General features: G+C 39.8%; 1 long non-coding RNA gene and 1 other non-coding gene across 2 annotated transcripts in view; both read left to right on the top strand.

Moving 5' to 3' along the window:
• Positions 1-19,734, top strand: part of LOC132659195 (uncharacterized) — a 254,351-nt gene that overhangs the window by 60,167 nt on the left and 174,450 nt on the right. The window lies entirely within an intron of this gene.
• On the top strand, positions 2,046-2,118 carry TRNAG-UCC (transfer RNA glycine (anticodon UCC)). Its single transcript has one exon. It is a non-coding gene; the product is annotated as a tRNA-Gly (tRNA).

The raw sequence follows: 19,734 nt of genomic DNA, 5'->3' as shown, positions 1-19,734 counted from the left end.
GTCTGGATGGATGTGTTTTATCAATGGAAAACTGTTGGTCTTTATCTTTGTAAATATTTCTTCCTTCCCAGTGTTTCAATTCTCTTCCTTTATGCTTTAAATCACATAGCTTAAAACCTTTTTCTTGTGTTCCACTCATTTCTAACAATCTTTCCTGGGTTTTTCATTCTTTTTTCTCTTTGTGTTTTTGTTGAGAAATTGATCTGCCCTCTACTTCATAAATCATGTTTCTGTAACCTTTTGTTTGCCCATCTATTTAGTTCTTAATGACAGACACATTTTTTTTTTTTAATTCCAGAATTTTCAGTTGATTATTTGATGGACATCAGTTCTGTGGCAAAAACATCTCCATTTTAATATAGTTTCTCTATCTTTCCCTCCATTTCCATGAACTTATTAATCATAGTTCTTTAAACTTTTGTCTGCTAAAGCAATATTCAGATCATTTGTGCATTTATTTTTATTGCCTGTTTTTCTCTTTTGAGAAAAAGAGAAAAACATTAGACATTGTTTATAAGTATGGCTTATAGAGTGGAAGCTGATCCAACTGATGACTGTGCTGTGTGAAGGCCGAATGGCAGCTATTTTTTTTTTTTTTTAAGTCTGTAGTCCATCTCTTACTTGCTCTTGCTCCTTAGGGTACAGCTCCTCAAGTCTTTGAACTAGGAGTCCAGTATATTTACTGGGAATCCTTTCTCTGATAGGTCCTTAACTCCAGTCTATAATGTCCAAAGCTTTGAAAGACTCTGAAAAATATTCTTGTTTTCAGAAGCTTCTGCCTCCAACCCCATGTACTTTCAAAATTTGACAAGTCATTTTGAGACCTTTTGGTCTCCAATGGCACCCCACTCCAGTACTCCTGCCTGGAAAATCCCATGGATGGAGGAGCCTGGTAGGCTGCAGTCCATGGGGTCGCTGAGGGTTGGACACGACTTCACTTTCACTTTTCACTTTCATGCCTTGGAGAAGGAAATGGCAACCCACTCTAGTGTTCTTGCCTGGAGAATCCCAGGGACGGTAGAGCCTGGTGGGCTGCTGTCTATGGGGTAGCACAGAGTCGGGCATGACTGCAGTGACTTAGCAGCAGTAGCAGTCTCCAATTTTGTCACCCTAACTCCATGGCACTCTGCTTAAGCCAAGCCCAGATTTTTCAGATTCTTAGCCTGTTGCCTGACCCCCAGAGTCAGCAAAAACCCCAGGAACAAAGCTTCTTCAGATAATTAGCTTACCTTTCTGAGAGTCTTCCTTCAGTATTTTAACTTCCATAGCTTCAGTTCCTTCCTCAGATGTCTAATGATTGTAGACATTGTTTTATCTGGCTTTTCTGCTTGTTCTTTGTGGCAACTTTAGTTTATCACAAAGTATTATAGCCTATCTGAATTGGAAGTCTTGTTTATGTTTTTTTAACAGTCTTTTGAAACCATTATTATTATTATTATTTTTGGTGAAATAAATCACATGGAGTCAGTTTTGCTCTTTACAAGCAAAGTAGATGCTTTACAAATGAGTTATAATGATGACTTGGCTATGATGGCCCAACTGGGAAAAATTGGAATCCAGAGACCAAACAAACCCGCTAGTAGGAAAAGTCTTCATAGAACTTACTGAAAATGGCCAAATGAAGGAAGCTCAAACAGGAGAACATCTCAGCATTTTGGCAGGGAAAAGAATCCAGGGTTACATCTAGGCTGGCTGATTTGGCTGTAGATGTGTATGTAGGAAGGTGCAGGGGAGAAGGGGCCCCAGTTATAAGGCTCAGACTTACAAAGAGCTTTTTATCTTCTAGGGTGCTTGAAATGGAAAGCAGGAATCTAAGCCCTGGGGAATACTGGAAAGTAAGACAAGGGTTCACATTCTTTGAAAAAAGCCAAAGAGTTGGCCAGAGAAAAAAGGCAAAATCCCATAGTTAACCCAGGTAGAGAAAAAGTTGACTTGAACCACTCATACCCTGAAGCTCAGCTTTTCTTGACATCTGTTAACTTAGTAACTGAATTTAGGCTGAGGCAGGCCTAAAATTCTTTGCCAAGAAACACTTTCTAGAGGATTCCTTGGTGGCCCAGTGGTTAGGGCTTTGTGCTTCCACTGCAGGGGGGACAGGTTTGATCCCTGCTCAGGGAACTAAGATCTGACATGCTGTGTGGTGCAGCCCCTCTCCCCTGGAAAAAAAAAAAAACACAAAAAAAACTAAAACACTTCTCTTTTTCATCCTTGCCCAGCTAACAAAGTTAGATTTCAAAGTTTTCTTTTTCTTTGGAGCTTTTATTGACCCATATTTCATCAACTTTTCCTGGTTAAATTGACCACTCTTTGTTTTGCCATTGAATGTACTTTTGTATAGATTCTTTCACTTTTTCTTTATACAGGTACTGGTGATTTATTAATGCACAAAGAATAATGAAAAGCAAAGAGTTAGTTGGATCATGTTAATGACTAGAGACTTACTATGATAGCTTGATGGATTAATCTCCATGTCTGAGTTAGACCTGCCAATGAAACAATTTTATCGGCTGATGAGAAGAAGGAAGAGAAAAAAAGGGTGCTAAGAAGTGAAGATGTTCTTAATGCTTTGTTGCTGTTGTTCAGTTGCTGAGTTCTGTTTGACTCTTTCCACCCCATGGACTGCAGCACGCCAGGCTTCCCTGTCCCTCACCATCTCCTGAAGTTTGCCCAAGTTCCTGTCCATTGCATCAGTGAAACCACCCAGCCATCTCATCCTCTGATGCCCTCGACTCCTTCCCCCTCAATCTTTCCCAGCATCAGGGACCTTTCTAATGAGTTGGCTATTCACATCAGATGACCAAAATACTGGAGTTCAGCTTTAGTATCAGTCCTTCCAGTAAGTATTTGAGGTGGATTTCCCTTAAGATTGACTGGTTTGATCTCCTTGCTGTCCAAGGGACTTCCAGGAGCCTTCTCCAGCACCATATTTCAAAAGCATCAATTCTTCAGCACTCTGCCTTCTTTATGGTCCAGCTCTTACAACCATACATGACCACTGGGGAGACCATAGTCTTGACTATATGGACCTTTATCAGCAGAGTAATGTCTCTGCTTTTCAACACATTGCCTAAATTTGTCATAGCTTTCCTGCCAAGAAGTAATCGTCTTTTGATTTCATGGCTGCAGTCACCATCCATAGTGATTTTAGAGCCCAAGGAGAAGAAATCTGTCACTACTTCCACATTTTCCCCTCTATTCGCCAAGATGTAATGGGGCTGGATGCCACGATCTTAGTTTTTTTAATATTTTGTTTTAAGCCAGCTCTTTCACTCTCTTCCTTCACCCTCATCAAGATGCTGTTTAATTCCTCTTTGCTTTCTGCTGGTATCATCTGCATATCCAAGGTTATTGATGTTTCTCCCACCTATCTTTATTCCAGCTTGTAATTCATCCAGCATGGCATTTCTTATGATGTGTTCAGTGTATAGATTAAGCAAACAAGGTTACAGCAGACAGCCCTGTCGTACTCCTTTCTCAATCTCAAACCAATCAGTTGTTCCATACAGGGTTCTAACTTGCTTCTTGACCTGCATAAAAGTTTCACAGGAGACAGATAAGATAGTCTGGTATTCTCATTTCTTTAAGAGTTTTCCACAGTTTATTATGATTCACACAATCAAAGGCTTTGGTGTAATTGATGAAACAGAGATAGATATTCTGCTGGAATTCTCTAGCTTTCTCTATGACCCAACAAATGTTGGAAATTCAATCTCTGGTTCCTCTTCCTTTTTAAAACTCAGCTTGGACATCTAGAAATTGTTGGTTCACATAATGCTGAAGTCTAGCATGCAAGATTTTAAGCATGACCTTACTGGCATGGGAGATGAGTGCAATTGTCTGATGGTTAGCACGTTCTTTGGCACTACCTTTCTTAGGAATTGGGATGAGGATTGACCTTTTCTAGTCCTGTGGCCACTGCTGGGTCTTCCAGATTTGCTGACATATTGAATGCAACACCTTGATGGCATCATTCTTTAGAGTTTGAATAGTTCTGCTGGAATTCTGTCACATCCACTAGTTTTATTAACAGCAGTGCTTCTTTAAGGCCCACCTGACATCATTCTCCAGATGCTAGTTTAATGCCAGCCAAACTAAAATCATTCATCATTGGATTTGAGCCCTGAGATGCAAAATCAAGTACTTTAAAATCAGTCACTATTCTGGCATACCATTCTTCTACTTAAAAAAAAAAAAATTCTAGCTGCATTAGAGGTCTCCAGTGTTAAATACAATAAAGTGCTGCTGGGTGCAGTTGAAGACACTGAGCATATTTAAACTGGAGAAGACTTCAATAGACCTGAGAGCTGCCTTAAATATCATGGCCTCAAAAATACAGACTCTGTGGGAGAGGGAGAGGGTGGGATGATTTGGGAGAATGGCACTGAAACATGTATACTATCATGTAAGAAACGAATCGCCAGTCTATTTTTGATACAGGATACAGGATGCTTGGGGGCTGGTGCATGGGGATGATCCAGAGAGATGATATGGGGTGGGAGGCGGGAGGGGGGTTCAGGATTGGGAACTCATGTACACCCGTGGTGGATTCATGTCAATGTATGACAAAACCAATACAGTATTGTAAAGCAAAATAAAGTAAAAATAAAAATTGAAAAGAAAAACACCTCAGGAAACAAACAAACAAAAAAATCATGGCCTCTTTCCTTTGACAGCAGATTTTACAAGAGGTGTGATTAGTACTCTTGGGAAGAATTTACAGGATGACAGATTTCATCTCACGGTGAATGTAATAGAAAAGTTATTAACACTTAATTATGCAGAACCACCTATGGAGAAATTAACCATGCTTAAAACAATGAAAAGTATTTTCCCCTTCCTTATTCCAAAAATGTAGTTGTGTTTTCTTTAAAATCCTTATCTTTCTTATCCTTAAGGAAAAATTAACAAGTCAAGGCTCTGAGAAGCAATTAGAGTTAATTGTCTAAGAGGAAAGGAGACATAAGCTGTGTGCTTAAAGTGTTGACCTAGAGATATTGTTGGTAGCTTAGAGAGAGTAGTGCATTTTCAGGTGAACTTGGTTCTGGACTCTCCATGAATGTATCAGCTCTGAGACTGCAGGATCTTGGAGGCTGCAGCACTGAGAGGCTGTGAGTGCCTTGGTGTTAAGGGTCTAGGTCTCAGGGAAAATCTGCCATGGCCATTTGCACAGCCAATCCACAATGAATCATAGGTACCTAAATATGTTTCACACAGAGTCATTGCATTAGGCAGAGAGTGGAGGAAGAATGGCTGCGTGTCTGAGAGATCATGTTTGATTTTCACTTCAGAATAAATTGTGTGTATGTATGTATGAAGGGGCTTCCCTGTGGTGGCTCAGACAGTAAAGTGTCTGCCTGCAGTGCTGGAGACCTGGGTTCGATCCCTGGGTCAGGAAGATCTTCCTGGAGAAGGAAATGGGAAGCCATTCCAGTACTTTTGCCTGGAAAATTTCATGGATGGAGGAACCTGGTAGGCTACAGTTCATGGGGTTGCAAAGAGTTGGACATGACTGAGCAACTTCACTGGTTCACTGGTGTATGAATGAGTGTGTATTATCTATCTATTTGCAGGTGTTTGCCTAAGAGTGTGTGTGTCTTCCTGTGGAAAACTCATAGTGACTTTCCTGCCAATCTTGGTGAATTTGTTTTAATTTGGTTTGCCTAATTTCAAAATTATGACATTTATTATATGTACCCTCAATATTGTGAAACAGTTTATATCTATCTCAAGTAGAATTCTTAGACAATTTTATTAGTCTAGAAATGAAATTGGATGCCAGAAAAATTATGTTTCCTGCCACTGAATCTAGTCAAAGAGGGACTAGCTTTCAGGGATATTCTAAGAAAGAATCCTAGATTGGTTGGAAGGTTAAAACATTTTCTAATTCATATTTGTACCCCTAGTGTCTAGGAAAGTAACCATCATATAACAGACATGATGTAAATATACATTGAATAAGTAAATGAATGACAGGCGCATTAATGTGACCCCCAGTGTGAATGTTAGATGAATATATGGATGAACTAAATAGTTATTAGAATACAATTTATATGGATGCTATATCGAGCAAGTTGTATATTTCCAGGGAGGATTTAAAGAAATCAATGCTTAAACTATTCATTTCACTTGCAATAACAGTTCTTATTGATGGTACAAAACTTAATCTAATTGCTATTGCACCGTCAGATAGGAGCATGCTTACTCAGAACTCATTTGGGTTTCATGGTTCCTCTAAATTTTCTCATCTCAGCCCTAAATTGCTGAGTGCTTGCCCTTTTTGTTCATTCTCCACCACAGCACCACTGCCTTCTGGGTTAAGTAGTTCTTTTTCTCACTCAAATAGTTGTATGTGAGCTTTTCATCTGCAAGGGTGACCCTTATGCTAGAGCACAAGGTAGAAACATTTTATCCTTTTGTTCTTTACGTGTCCTTTACAAACTAAAACAAAATCCCAAGTGCACTAAAAACATGAGCAATTTTCAATCATTGTTCTTTCATAGGCAGTATTCAGGGGTGGTCAATCACGCCATGAGTGCGTGTTCCTTGTCTGATTTCATAATTCTAGTTCTTCTGTCTACAGATCTAAGTGTGGTTTGTTTTTTCTTTCTGCTTTTTGCAGCACAACAGCTTAAAGGGTATTACTCAGTTTACGTTGAATAAGGAATAGTAGAAGAACACTGGTCTGGAAATTCTGGCTGGAGTTAGGTAGCTTGTCCTTCTGTCCATTCTATCTTAAACATTCTATCGTTCCATTATAGCTTTGACACTGTGTTTGTAACTTTAGACAATTTAGAAACAAACAGGTTTAATGTAATTTGAACTAGGAAGTAGTTTTCCAACACTTAGGGGAATTTTTTAAACTGTATATTTATATTTTGAAAATCAGGCTGAGCTGTACATGTTAGAAGTTGTATATTGAAACATTGCAACATCATTATATAATTTTATCATTTTATAATTCCATTGTTTCCTGTGTTAAGTGAACAGCTCTATTTTACAAAATATTTTGCTGAACATTTTCCACTTGTCTTAACATAAGTGTGTCACCTTTGAATTTCTCTGGATAATTAAGGAAAAATGGCATTTTTTCATTACAGTGACTTTTTTTTTTAAACTCGTCTGGGTTGTAAGTGTAAGGTAGGTAGAGTCTGAGTATACTAATCCTTATAGCCAGAGAAGAAAGAGTCATGGAGTTTTTTTTGGCCAGACACTTAAGAAAAATCCATGTTCTTATTCTAACTGAAAATTACTCCACAATAGCATTCATGAAAATTACTCAACCAAGTTTAACTCAGCATATTCAGTGAAGAATTGCTCAGTCGTGTCGTTTCAGTCGCTCAGTTTCAGTTCAGTCGCTCAGTTGTGTCGGACTCTGTGACCTTATGGACTGCAGCACACCAGGCTTCTCTGTCCATCAACAACTCCTAAATCTTGCTCAAACTCATGTCCATCGAGTTGGTGATGCCATCCAACCATCTCATTCTCTGTTGTTCCGTTCTCCTGCCTTCAGTCTTTCCCAGCATCAAAGTCTTTTCCAAGGAGTCAGTTCTTCACATCAGGCGGCCAAAGTTTTGGAGTTTCAGCTTCGGTATCAGTCCTTCCAATGAATATTCAGGACTGATTTCCTTTAGGATGGACTGGTTGGATCTCCTTGCAGTCCAAGGGACTCTCAAGAGTCTTCTCCAACACCACAGTTCAAAAGCATCAATTCTTTGGTGCTCAGCTCTCTTTATAGTCCAACTCTCATATCCATACATAACTACTGGAAAAACCACAGCTTTGACTAGATGGAGCTTTGTTGGCAAAGTAATGTCTCTGTTTTTTTTTAATATGCTGTCTAGGTTTGTTATATATATCTTTTCTTCCAAGGAGCAAGCATCTTTTAATTTCATGGCTGCAGTCACAATCTACACTGATTTTGGAGCCCCCCAAAATAAATTCTGTCACTGTTTCCATTGTTTCCCCATCTATTTGCCATGAAGTCATGGGACCAGATGCCATGATCTTAGTTTTCTGAATGGTGTTTTAAGCCAGCTTTTTCACTCTCCTCTTTCACTTTCATCAACAGGCTCTTTAGTTCTTCAGTTTTTGCCATAAAAGTGGTGTCATCTGTGTGTCTGAGGTTATTGATATTTCTCCCGGTAATCTTGATTCCAGCTTGTGCTTCATCCAGTCCAGCATTTTGCATGATATTCTCTGCATATAAGTTAAATAAGCAGGGTGAGAATATGTAGTCTTGACGTACTCCCAGTTCTGAACCTGTCTGTTGTTCCATGTCCTGTTCTAACTGTTTCTTCTTAACCTGCATTAAGATTTCTCAGGAGGTAGGTAAAGTGGTCTGGTATTTTCATCTCTTGAAGAATTTTCCACAGTTTGTTGTGATCCACACAGTCAAAGGCTTTGGCATAGTCAATAAAGCAGAAATAGATGTTTTTCTGGAACTCTCTTGTTTTTCAATGATCCAATGGATGTTGGCAATTTGATCTCTGGTTTCTCTGCCTTTTCTAAATTCAGCTTGAACATCTGGAAGTTCATGGTTCAAGTACTGTTGAAACCTGGCTTGGAGAATTTTGAGCATTACTTTGCTAGCTTGTGAGATGAGTGCAATTGTGCAGTAGTTTGAACATTCTTTGGAACTGGAATGAAAACTGACTTTTGCAGTCCTGTGGCCACTGCTGAGTTTTCCAAATTTGCTGACATATTGAGTGCAGCACTTTCACAGCATCATCTTTTAGGATTTGAAATAGCTCAACTGGAATTCCATCACCTCCACTAGCTTTGTTCGTAGTGATGCTTCCTAAGGCATACTTGACTTCGCATTCCAGAATGTCTGGCTCTAGGTGAGTGATCACACCATTGTGCTTATCTGGGTCATGAAGATCTTTTTGTATAGTTCCTCTATGTATTCTTGCCACTTCTTCTTAATATCTTCTGCTTCTGTTAGGTCCATACCATTTCTGTCCTTTATTGTGTCATCTTTGCATGAAATGTTCCCTTGGAATCTCTAATTTTCTTGAAGAGATCTCTAGTCTTTCCCATTGTATTGTTTTCCTCTATTTCTTTGCACTGATCACTGAGGAAGGCTTTCTTATCTCTTCTTGCTATTTTTGGAACTCTACATTCAAATGGGTATATCTTCCCTTTTCTCCTTTGCCTTTAGTTTCTCCTATTTTCTCAGCTATTTGTAAGGCCTCCTCAGAGGCCTTAGGATTTCTCAGGAGGCAGGTAAGATGGTCTGGTATTCTCACCACTTTAAGAATTTTCCAAACTTTGTTGCGATCCACACATTCAAAGGCTTTGGCATAGTCAATAAAGCAGAAGTAGTTGTTTTTCTGGAACTCTCTTGCTTTTTCAATGATTCTTTTTGCATTTTTCCTCTTTGCATTTATTTTTCTTCAGGGTGGTCTTGATCACTGTCTCCTGTATAATGTCATAAACCTCCATCCATATTTCTTCAGGCACTCTATCAGATCTAATTCCTTGAATCTATTTGTTACTTCCACTGTATAATCGTAAGGTATTTATTTAGGTCATACCTGTATGGTCTAGTGGTTTTCCCTACTTTCTTCAATTTAAATCTGAAATTTGCCCTAAGGCATTCATGGTCTGAGCCACAGTCAGTTCCCCGTCTTGTTTTTGCTGACTGTATAGAGCTTCTCCATCTTTGCCTGCAAGAATATAATCAGTCTGATTTTGGTATTGACCATCTGGTCATGTCCATGTGTAGAGTCTTCCTTGTGTTGTTGGAAGAGGGTGTTTTTCTATGACCAGTGTGTTCTCTTGGCAACACTCTGTTAGGCTTTGCTCTGCTTCATTTTGTACTCCAAGGCCAAATTTGCCTGTTACTCCAGGTATACCTTGACTTCCTACTTTTGCATTCCATCACATATACAGATTTGTGTAATCACCACAATTAAAGATACTTAATTTACTCTTAAAGTAATGATGGTATCATTACCACAGGACTCCCTATGTTGTCCATTTATGGCCACACTTGCACCCTTCCTCTATCACTGACGCTTAGGAGTCACTAATCTATTCTCCATTTCTGCAATTTTATTATTTTACAAATGTTAAAAATGTCCATGTCTTTTAAAACTTGATGAAGAATTGCATGCATGTGGGTGCCCAGTCACATCTGACTCTCTGAGACCCCATGGCCAGGCTCCTCTATCCATGGAATTTTCCAAGTAGGAATATTGGAGTGGGTTGCTATTTCCTACTCCAGGGGATCTTTCTGATCCAGGGATTGAATCTGGGTCTCTTGTAGCTCCTGCTTTGGCAGGCGTATACTTTACCACTGGTGCCACCTGGGAAACGCTGACAAAGAATTTAGAACTGTCTATTAGGCTTAATGCTTTTGAACTGTGGTGTTGGAGAAGGCTCTTGAGAGTCCCTTGGGCTGCAAGGAGATCCAACCAATCCATTCTGAAGGAGATCAGCGCTGGGATTTTTTTGGAAGGAATGATGCTAAAGCTGAAACTCCAGCACTTTGGCCACCTCACGCGAAGGGTTGACTCATTGGAAAAGACTCTGATGCTGGGAGGGATTGGGGACAGGAGGAGAAGGGGACGACCGAGGATGAGATGGCTGGATGGCCTCACTGACTCGATGGACATGAGTCTGAGTGAACTCCGGGAGTTGGTGATGGACAGGGAGGCCTGGAGTGCTGCGATTCATGGGGTTGCAAAGAGTTGGGCATGACTGAGCAACTCGAACTGAACTGATTAGGCTTGATATTATGTATGCAGTTCCTGGCTTATAAATATTTGATTTATGTGATCCTGTATGAATAGTGTGGAAGCCTGAATTGAGAAAACTTCTTTTCCTAGGAGGCAATGTTATCAGGTTCAAAGTTCTAGGAAATGGCTCTTTTAGTCCCTTGCCAAAATCAGGGTTGACTACTGTCTCTAGGCTAAACATTTGGTTTTTAATACTTAAAAAAAAAAAATCAAAGAAAAACAAAAAACAACACAGCAAACATTTCCAGACCCCAAACACAAAGAAGTTTATCAGTCTCTGTGAAATTTCATGAGTCTGATGTTGTAGCCATTTGGGAGGTAGATAGAGTTGTATTTACCTACAGCTGAGTAGCGTCTGCTCCAACAGTGTTCTAGACCTTTGATAACCTTTTCTGGTGCAGATGGTATTCAGGTACTGACAAACTCTATCACTTCATTTAAGGAATTTTAGCAGCAGTGAATGGAAGGCTGGAAAACTTGTAGACAAAGATTTCTCTTATTGACTCTAATTATTAAATATTGATGTTTTTACTGACCAAGACAGCCTTAACATTCCCCTCAGCTCAACTAAAATTAGACAAGTTTCTTCCTGACTGTAGCCATTGACTTCCGTTTTCTTAAAGCTTTAACTTTCTTAGTTTTTTTTTTTAAGTTGACTTATAGTTGATTTACAATATTGTATTAGTTTCAGATGTAGAGCATGGTGATTCAATATTTTTATAGTTTATACTCCATTTAAAGTTACAACAAAATAATGGTTACATTTCCCTATGCTATACAGTCTGTTCTTGTATTTATTTTATACATAGTAGTTTGTGTCTCTTAATCTCCCACTCCTATATTGCCCTTCCTCAGTCCCCTCACCCCTCAGGTAACCAATAGTTTGTTCTCTAAATCTGTGAGCCTCTTTCTCTTTTGTTGTATACTTTCTTTTGTTTTATTTTTTTAGATTTGACATATAAGTGATAACACAGAGCATTTGTCTTTGTCTGCCTTATTTCACTTTGCGTAGTACTCTCTAGTTCCATCCATGTTGTTGCTAATGGCAAAATCCCATCCTTTTTTATGGCTGAATAATATTCCTCTCTCTGTATGTGTGTGTGTAGCTTTTTCTGTTCATTTGATGAGCACTTACGTTGCTTCTGTATCTTAGCTATAGTATGTAATGCTTCTATGAACATTGGAGAACATGTAGCTTTTTAAGTTAATGTTTTGTTTTCTTCAGATGTATATCAGCAGTTCCACTGCTGGATCATATGGTAGTTCTATTTTTAGTTTTTTGAGCAGCTTCCATATTCTTTTCCATAATGGTTGCACCAATTTACAATCCCACTAACACTACATGGGTTCCCTTTTCTCCACATCCTTGTCAACATTTGTTCTTTGTAGATTTTCTGATGATAGCTATTTGTAACTACATCAGAAAGAAGAAAACCTAGGGATAAACTTAAGCAAGGAGGTAAAAGACCTATACTCTGAATACTATGAAATGTTGAAGGAATTTGAGAATGATACAAAGACATGGAAAGATATCTTGTGTTCTTGGATTGGAAGAATAAATATTATTAAAATGTCCATACTACCCAAAGCAATCTATAGATTCAACACAATCCCCATCAAAACTCCCATGACGTTTTTCACAGAACTGGAAAAAATAACCCTAATATGCATTTAGAACCACAGAAGACCCTGAATTACTGAAGCAACCTTGAGAAAAAAAGAACAAAGCTAGAGGTATCATCTCTCAGACTTTACTAGAAAGCAACAGTAATCAAAGCAGTATGGCACTGACACAGAAAAACAGATATGTAGATCAGTGGACAAAATAGAACAGGAATAAACTCATGCATTTATGGTCAGTTAATCAAGGACAAGGGCTTCTCTGATGGCTCAGTGGTAAAGAATCCACCTGCCAATACAGGAGATACAGGTTCCATCTCTGGGTTAGAATGATCCCCTGGAGGAGGAGATGGCAACCCTCTCCCATATTCTTGCCTGGGAAATCTCATGGTCAGAGGAGCCTGGTGAGCATCAGTCCAAGGGGTTGCAAAATAGCTGGGCATGACTTAGTGACTAAACAACAAAGCCAATCATCAACAAAGAAAACAAGAATAAACAATGGAGAAAAGACAGTTTCTTCAATAAGTGGTGCTGGGAAAACTGGACAGTTACATGTAAAAGAATGAAATTAGAATATTTCCTTACACCATATACAAAAATATATGGATCAAAGACATAAATATAAGACCTGAAACCATGAAATTCACAGAAGAGAATATGAGTGAAACACTCTTTGACATAAATCATAATTTTTTTGTTTGTCTTTGTCTCTTAAAAGACAAAAGAAATAAAAGCAAAAATAGGCAAATGGGATCTGATTAAATTTCAAAGCTTTTGCACAGCAAAGGGAACCATTGACAAAATGAAAAGACAACCTACTGAATAGGAGAAAATATTTGCAAGTGGTATGAATGATAGCTCAGTTGGTAGAGAATCTGCCTGCAATGCAGGAGACCCTGATTCAATTCCTGGGTAAGGAAGATCTGCTGGAGAAGGGATAGGCTACCCACTCCAGTATTCTTGGATGTTCATTGTGGCTCAGCTGGTAAAGAATCCGCCTGCAATGCTGGAGACCTGGGTTGATCCCTGGGTTGGGGAGATCCCTGGAGAATGGAAAGGCTACCCGCTCCAGTATTCTGGCCTGGAGAATTCAGGACCTCAGTCCATGGGGTTGCAAAGAGTCAGATACAACTGAGTGACTTTCAATTTCATGAATGATAAGGGTAAAAATCCAAAATATACAAACAGCTCATACAATTCAAGTAAAAAAACCCAAAGAACTCAATTTAAAAATGGGCAGAAAACCTGAATAGACATTTTTGCAAAGAAGGTATACAAATCGCCAACTGGCACATAGAAAATCTTAACATTGCTAATCCTCAGAGAAATGCAAATCAAAATCACAATTAGATATAACTTTAAAGCATTTACTTTAGAAAAATTGCAATTGTAAATTCTTTCTCTGCCCCTTTGAGATCTTCTGCAACCAGAAATGTCTTTCTTAAGGACTTGTGTGAGTATGCATGCTCAGTCGTGTCCAACTCTTTGTGACCCTGTATGCTGTAGCCTGCCAGGCTTGCCAGGCTTCTCTGTCCATGGAATTTTCCAGGCAAGAATACTGCAGTGGGTTGCCCTTTCCTCCTGTAGAGGATCTTCCTGACCCAAGGATTGAACTCATGTCTCCTGCATTGGCAGGCAAATTCTTACCAATGAGCCACTGGGGAAGCTACGTTAAGAATCTGTGAGCCATCCCTTTGAAATATAATCTTGTCAACGAAGATAGCACCTTTATCTCTCAGTTTCTGTGAAAGGTAAGCACCAATTAGCAAAGACAGATAGTATAATCAGATTGATCCACCTCTTCCCTAACTTACTGCAGTACTTTTTCACAAGCTCACCACAATGCTTAAAAACCCTCCCACCTTTTGTTTCAGCAGAGTTAAGTCTCATTTCTCTATTGCAATAGTCTTGAATAGAGTCTTCCTTGCCTATTTAACTCAATCTGGTACAATTTTCCTTTGACATTGAACTAAAATAAATATTTTGTTCTGAGAACATTCTAACTACCAAGCCCAGTTAAGGATTTTGCACTGCTGTTCCCTCTAATTGGAATGCTTATCCCTGATAGTCACCTTGTTACCATTCCCACTTTAGCTTGCTTTAATGTCACCTCCTCAGAAAGAATGTCTCTAAGATTTTAAAAATCTTTCATAGCACTTCTCCATACCTGAACTTTCAGTTTTAGTTTCAGTTCAGTCGCTCAGTCATGTCTGACTCTTCACGACCCCATGAATTGCAGCACGCCAGGCCTCCCTGTCCATCACCATCTCCAGGAGTTCACTCAGACTCACGTCCATTGAGTCCGTGATGCCATCCAGCCATCTCATCCTGGGTCGTCCCCTTCTCCTCCTGCTCCCAATCTCTCCCAGCATCGGAGTCTTCCAATGAGTCAACTCTTTGCATGAGGTGTCCAAAGTACTGGAGCTTCAGCTTTAGCATCATTCCTTCCAAAGAAATCCCAGGGTTGATCTCCTTCAGAATGGACTGGTGGGATCTCCTTGCAGTCCAAGGGACTCGCAAGAGTCTTCTCCAACACCACAGTTCAAAAGCATCAATTCTTCAGCGCCCAGCCTTCTTCACAGTCCAACTCTCACATCCATACATTATCACAGGAAAAACCATAGCCTTGACTAGACGGGCCTTAGTCAGCAAAGTAATGTCTCTGCTTTTGAATGTACTATCTAGGTTGGTCATAACTTTTCTTCCAAGGAGTAAGCGTCTTTTAATTTCATGGCTGTAATCACCATCTGCACTGAATTTGGAGCCCCCCAAAATAAAGTCTGACACTGTTTCCACTGTTTCCCCATCTATTTCCCATGAAGTGATGGGACCAGATGCCATGATCTTCGTTTTCTGAATGTTGAGCTTTAAGCCAACTTTTTCACTCTCCTCTTTCACTTTCATCAAGAGGCTTTTGAGTTCCTCTTCACTTTCTGCCATAAGGGTGGTGTCATCTGCATATCTGCGGTGACTGATATTTCTCCCGGCAATCTTGATTCCAGCTTGTGTTTCTTCCAGTCTAGCGTTTCTCATGATGTACTCTGCATAGAAGTTAAATAAGCAGGGTGACAATATACAGCCTTGACGTACTCCTTTTCCTATTTGGAACCAGTCTGTTGTTCCATGTCCAGTTCTAACTGTTGCTTCCTGACCTGCATACAGATTTCTCAAGAGGCAGGTTAGGTGGTCTGGTATTTCCATCTCTTCCAGAATTCTCCACCGTTTATTGTGATCCACACAGTCAAAGGCTTTGGCATAGTCAATAAAGCAGAAATAGATGTTTTTCTGAAACTCTTGCTTTTCCATGATCCAGCGGATGTTGGCAATTTGATCTCTGGTTCATCTGCCTTTTCTAAAACCAGTTTGAACATCAGGGAGTTCACGGTTCACGTATTGCTGAAGTCTGGCTTGGAGAATTTTGAGCATTACTTTACTAGCGTGTGAGATGAGTGCAATTGTGTGGTAGTTTGAGCATTCTTTGGCATTGCCTTTCTTTGAGATTGGAATGAAAACTGACCTTTTCCAGTTCTGTGGCCATGCCTGAGTTTTCTAAACTTACTGGTTAGGGCTTATCTGTTCTCTGTCTCTTTTCCCCATTTGTCTGTAAACATGAGGAGGCAAGGGCTTTGTCTTGTCTTTACATTTGAAGGGTGTAAAGACAATCTAGAAGGGTGCTTGGCATTTAGCAACAGGTGATGCATGCCATATTCTTTTTTTTAAAATATAGATTTATTTAATTGGAGGCAAATTACTTTACAGTACTGTAGTGGTTTTTGCCATACATTGACATGAATCTGCCACAGGTGTACATGTGTTCCCCATCCTGAATCCCCCTCCCACTTCCCTCCCCATCGCATCCCCAGGGTCATCCCAGTGCACCAGCCCTGAGCACCCTGTCTCATGCATCGAACCTGGACTGGCGATTCGTTTCACACATGATAATATACAGGCTTCAGTGCCATTCTCCCAAACCATCCCACCCTCTCCCTCTCCCACAGAGTCCAAAAGACTGTTCTATACATCTGTGTCTCTTTTGCTGTCTTGCACACAGGGTTATCATTACCATCTTTCTAAATTCCATATATATGTATTAGTATACTGTATTGGTGTTTTTCTTTCTGGCTTACTTCACTCTGTATAATAGGCTCCAGTTTCATTCACCTCATTAGACCTGATACAAATTTATTTTTTTTAATGGCTGAGTAATACTCCATTGTGCATATGTACCACAGCTTTCTTATCCATTCGTCTGCCGATGGACATCTAGGTTGCTTCCCTGTCCTGGCTATTATAAACAGTGCTGCGATGAACATTGGGGTACTCCTGTCTCTTTCCATTCTGGTTTCCTTGATGTGTATGCCCAGCAGTGGGATTGCTGGGTCATATAGCAGTTCTATTTGCAGTTTTTTTAAGGAATCTCCACACTGTTCTCCATAGTGGCTGTACTAGTTTGCATTCCCACCAACAGAGTAAGAGGGTTCCCTTTTCTCCACACCCTCTCCAGCATTTTATTGCTTGTAGACTTTTGGATCGCAGCCATTCTGGCATATCATATTCTTGTGTTGAACAAATGAACAAATTTAAACCTGAAGGGTGATGAGGGCTGAGAAAAAGTGAGTTACACAAATAGAGACTAATTGTGCACATCAGTATGTCTGGGACTCTACCTCAGGTGGATTACATCATGAATTATAGTAGTTTATGTATGACAGACAGAAGCACTAAATCATTGTATAAGATTTTATGGGAAGACACATTTTGAGTTCCAAATATTTGGCTTACACATGGTATTTTGGAACATGATATATTTAAGTTGAACATATCTTGGCCTTCCATAAATGTAGCCTACAATTTCAATAGTATGTTTTGCAAAATGTTGTTGCTTAGATTATGCTGTTTCTGGAAATGTTATCTTTCCTAATAACCAGAGAGCCCAATTGGTGAGCAAGATAGGAGTTTCTTGACGGCAGCATTACACAGTTTTCAGATAATTTGTTCATTTGGAGATGGACTCTAGCCATCCTTTACGGATGTGAGAGAAAAGGCTGCATTTTCCTGCTACCTTGGGAAAATAATTGGCAAGAGGTAGGATGAGTGCAGTCCAAGGAAACAAACTCTATTTTCATCTGAGAAGGTATGTTCCATCGGAACACACAGAAAGTCCAAAGGTAACAAGTGGAATGAGGTGAAAGCTTTGGTGTTGTTAGCATGCATGGCCAATGCACCAGCAATTACTTACACATGTTTGATACTGAATCCATGACAGTCGTAGTTATGAATCCCATTTACAGGAGAGGTTCTCTCTCCTAATCTGCAGTTTTGCCCTGGTTAGCAATGGTTTAGGCATTGTAGAGGGGTGGGGAGAATGGAGTAATGTTTACTGAGCACTCTCTGTGCCAGACATGGCTGCTGTACGTGAGTTGTTCCATTAAAGCTTCCAGCACCTTCTGAAGTGGGTGCTTGTATTACCTCCAACTTGTAGAGGAGGTGGCTGAGGCTTAGAGCGGATAAGCACACAGTCGAAAGACTGCGCTGGAATACTAATCCAGGGCTGTCTGACTCAGAAGTCAATCCTGTCTTCTGCGGCCTTCTGTGATTATAGCTGCATAGGGCTGGGGAATAGACGATCGACGGCATGGACTCTAAGGGCAGCATTTCAGAAACTTGTCAATATTCTTGTTTTCTTTCTTGAAAGCTTTTTAAGTCATTGTTAGGGATTTAGGGCCAGATGGGAAGGAACTGTGAGACAAGAATAAACTGCACGTTAGATCTTAGGTCTTTGAATTCATATGTAACATTTCTCTGTCACAGTATTTATCCCCCATAAGAGCAAACATACTAAAGAGAAAAATTGGAATTACTTGTTCTTATGAATATCCATATACAAGAATTCACAGCTAGTCACTAAAGCATAATCTCTCCTCTGCTGGCGTTTGAAAGTTCTTGTCAGTTTGAATTATTTGTCTTAGTAAATAAGGGATAGCTATTACAATGATTCTAACACAGAAAAACCAGAGTAAGAAAATAGGTGAATGAATGTTACAAATAAATACTATAATGAGTAAAAAGTTATCCACAATTCCCAAACCACAGACCAATTCAGAATAACTGTTTCTGAGACCAGAGAGGTCTGTGGGCACTTTGGGAAAGGGGATTGAGGAAATTGTGCTTTGGGGTATAAGATCGTATGGGGAATAGCTTCTCCATTCTTATTGTTTCCATAAGAAAGCTGATTTGAGACTGGTTTAAGTATGGAGGAGGCAATGGCAACCGACTCCAGTACTCTTGCCTGGAAAATCCCATGGATGAAGGAGCCTGGTAGGCTGCAGTCCATGAAGAGTCGGACACGACTGAGCAACTTCACTTTTCACTTTCATGCATTGGAGAAGGAAATGGCAACCCACTCCAGTGTTCTTGCCTGGGGAATCCCAGGGATGGGGGAGTCTGGTGGGCTACCATCTATGGGGTCGCACAGAGTCAGAGCCGACTGACCCAACTTAGCAGCAGCAGCAGCAGCATGGAGACCTCAGACTCTGAACTTTTCCCTCCTGCTAGAGTCTTGCCTTACTTGCTTTGCTCAAGTCATTTAAATTTAAAAACAATCTATTTAAAGAGATTTACGTGTCTGTCTGCACAGAAGATTTTGTGTGGGTGTGTGCTGTGATTTGCTCACATCCAGATTCTAGTTCCTTACAGCACTAGTCTTACTCCTGAACCCCCATATGACCCTTCCATGAAGCTACCGAAGAGCATGTTAATGATGGAAAACAGGGTGAAAAGGTTTGTGGGGGTTGAAGTGCCCTGAACCATGTAATAGGTCCTTAAATTAGTGTTTGATTGATTGACAAGCAGCAACAAATCCAAGTTCATTTTGCCATTTATGCCAATTTGTTAAAGATAGCTGCCGTCTAATGAAGGCATGCACACACATATATAATTGCCACTAAATGAAAATCATTTCTAGATACACTTTGATAACAGTTGCAGATTTTAAAATTGTTTATATTTAATTTTGTAGTTATAATTGACACATATTTCTAAATTACAAGAGAAATTTTTCATGAATTTTGATTTGTAAGTGACTTTAAGCAGCCACATAACAAAGAAATCATTTACATTGAGCACTACAAGTAGAGCAGTGAGAGGTCAATAAGATGGCCCAGAAGTTCTGCAGTTGGCTTGGTTGCTAAGTCTTCAGCAAACATGGATGACTTAGGCTGAAATAGTGAGCATTGACCTGTGTTTGCACACCTCTGAGCTGGCATGGGCTCAATGAGGAAATAGGCAAAATTTATGGTGTTTCCATCTTGTCCAATCTCTCCATGCTACTTTCTTCCCTTAATCAAATCTTGCTTTCATGATATCAGGAGAA

The sequence above is a fragment of the Ovis aries genome, chromosome 2 (genome assembly GCF_016772045.2).
Source record: "Ovis aries strain OAR_USU_Benz2616 breed Rambouillet chromosome 2, ARS-UI_Ramb_v3.0, whole genome shotgun sequence".
NCBI classification, from domain to species: domain Eukaryota; kingdom Metazoa; phylum Chordata; class Mammalia; order Artiodactyla; family Bovidae; genus Ovis; species Ovis aries.
The sequence above is the reverse complement of the archived record's forward strand: the minus strand, read 5'-3'. Positions and strand labels throughout refer to the sequence as shown.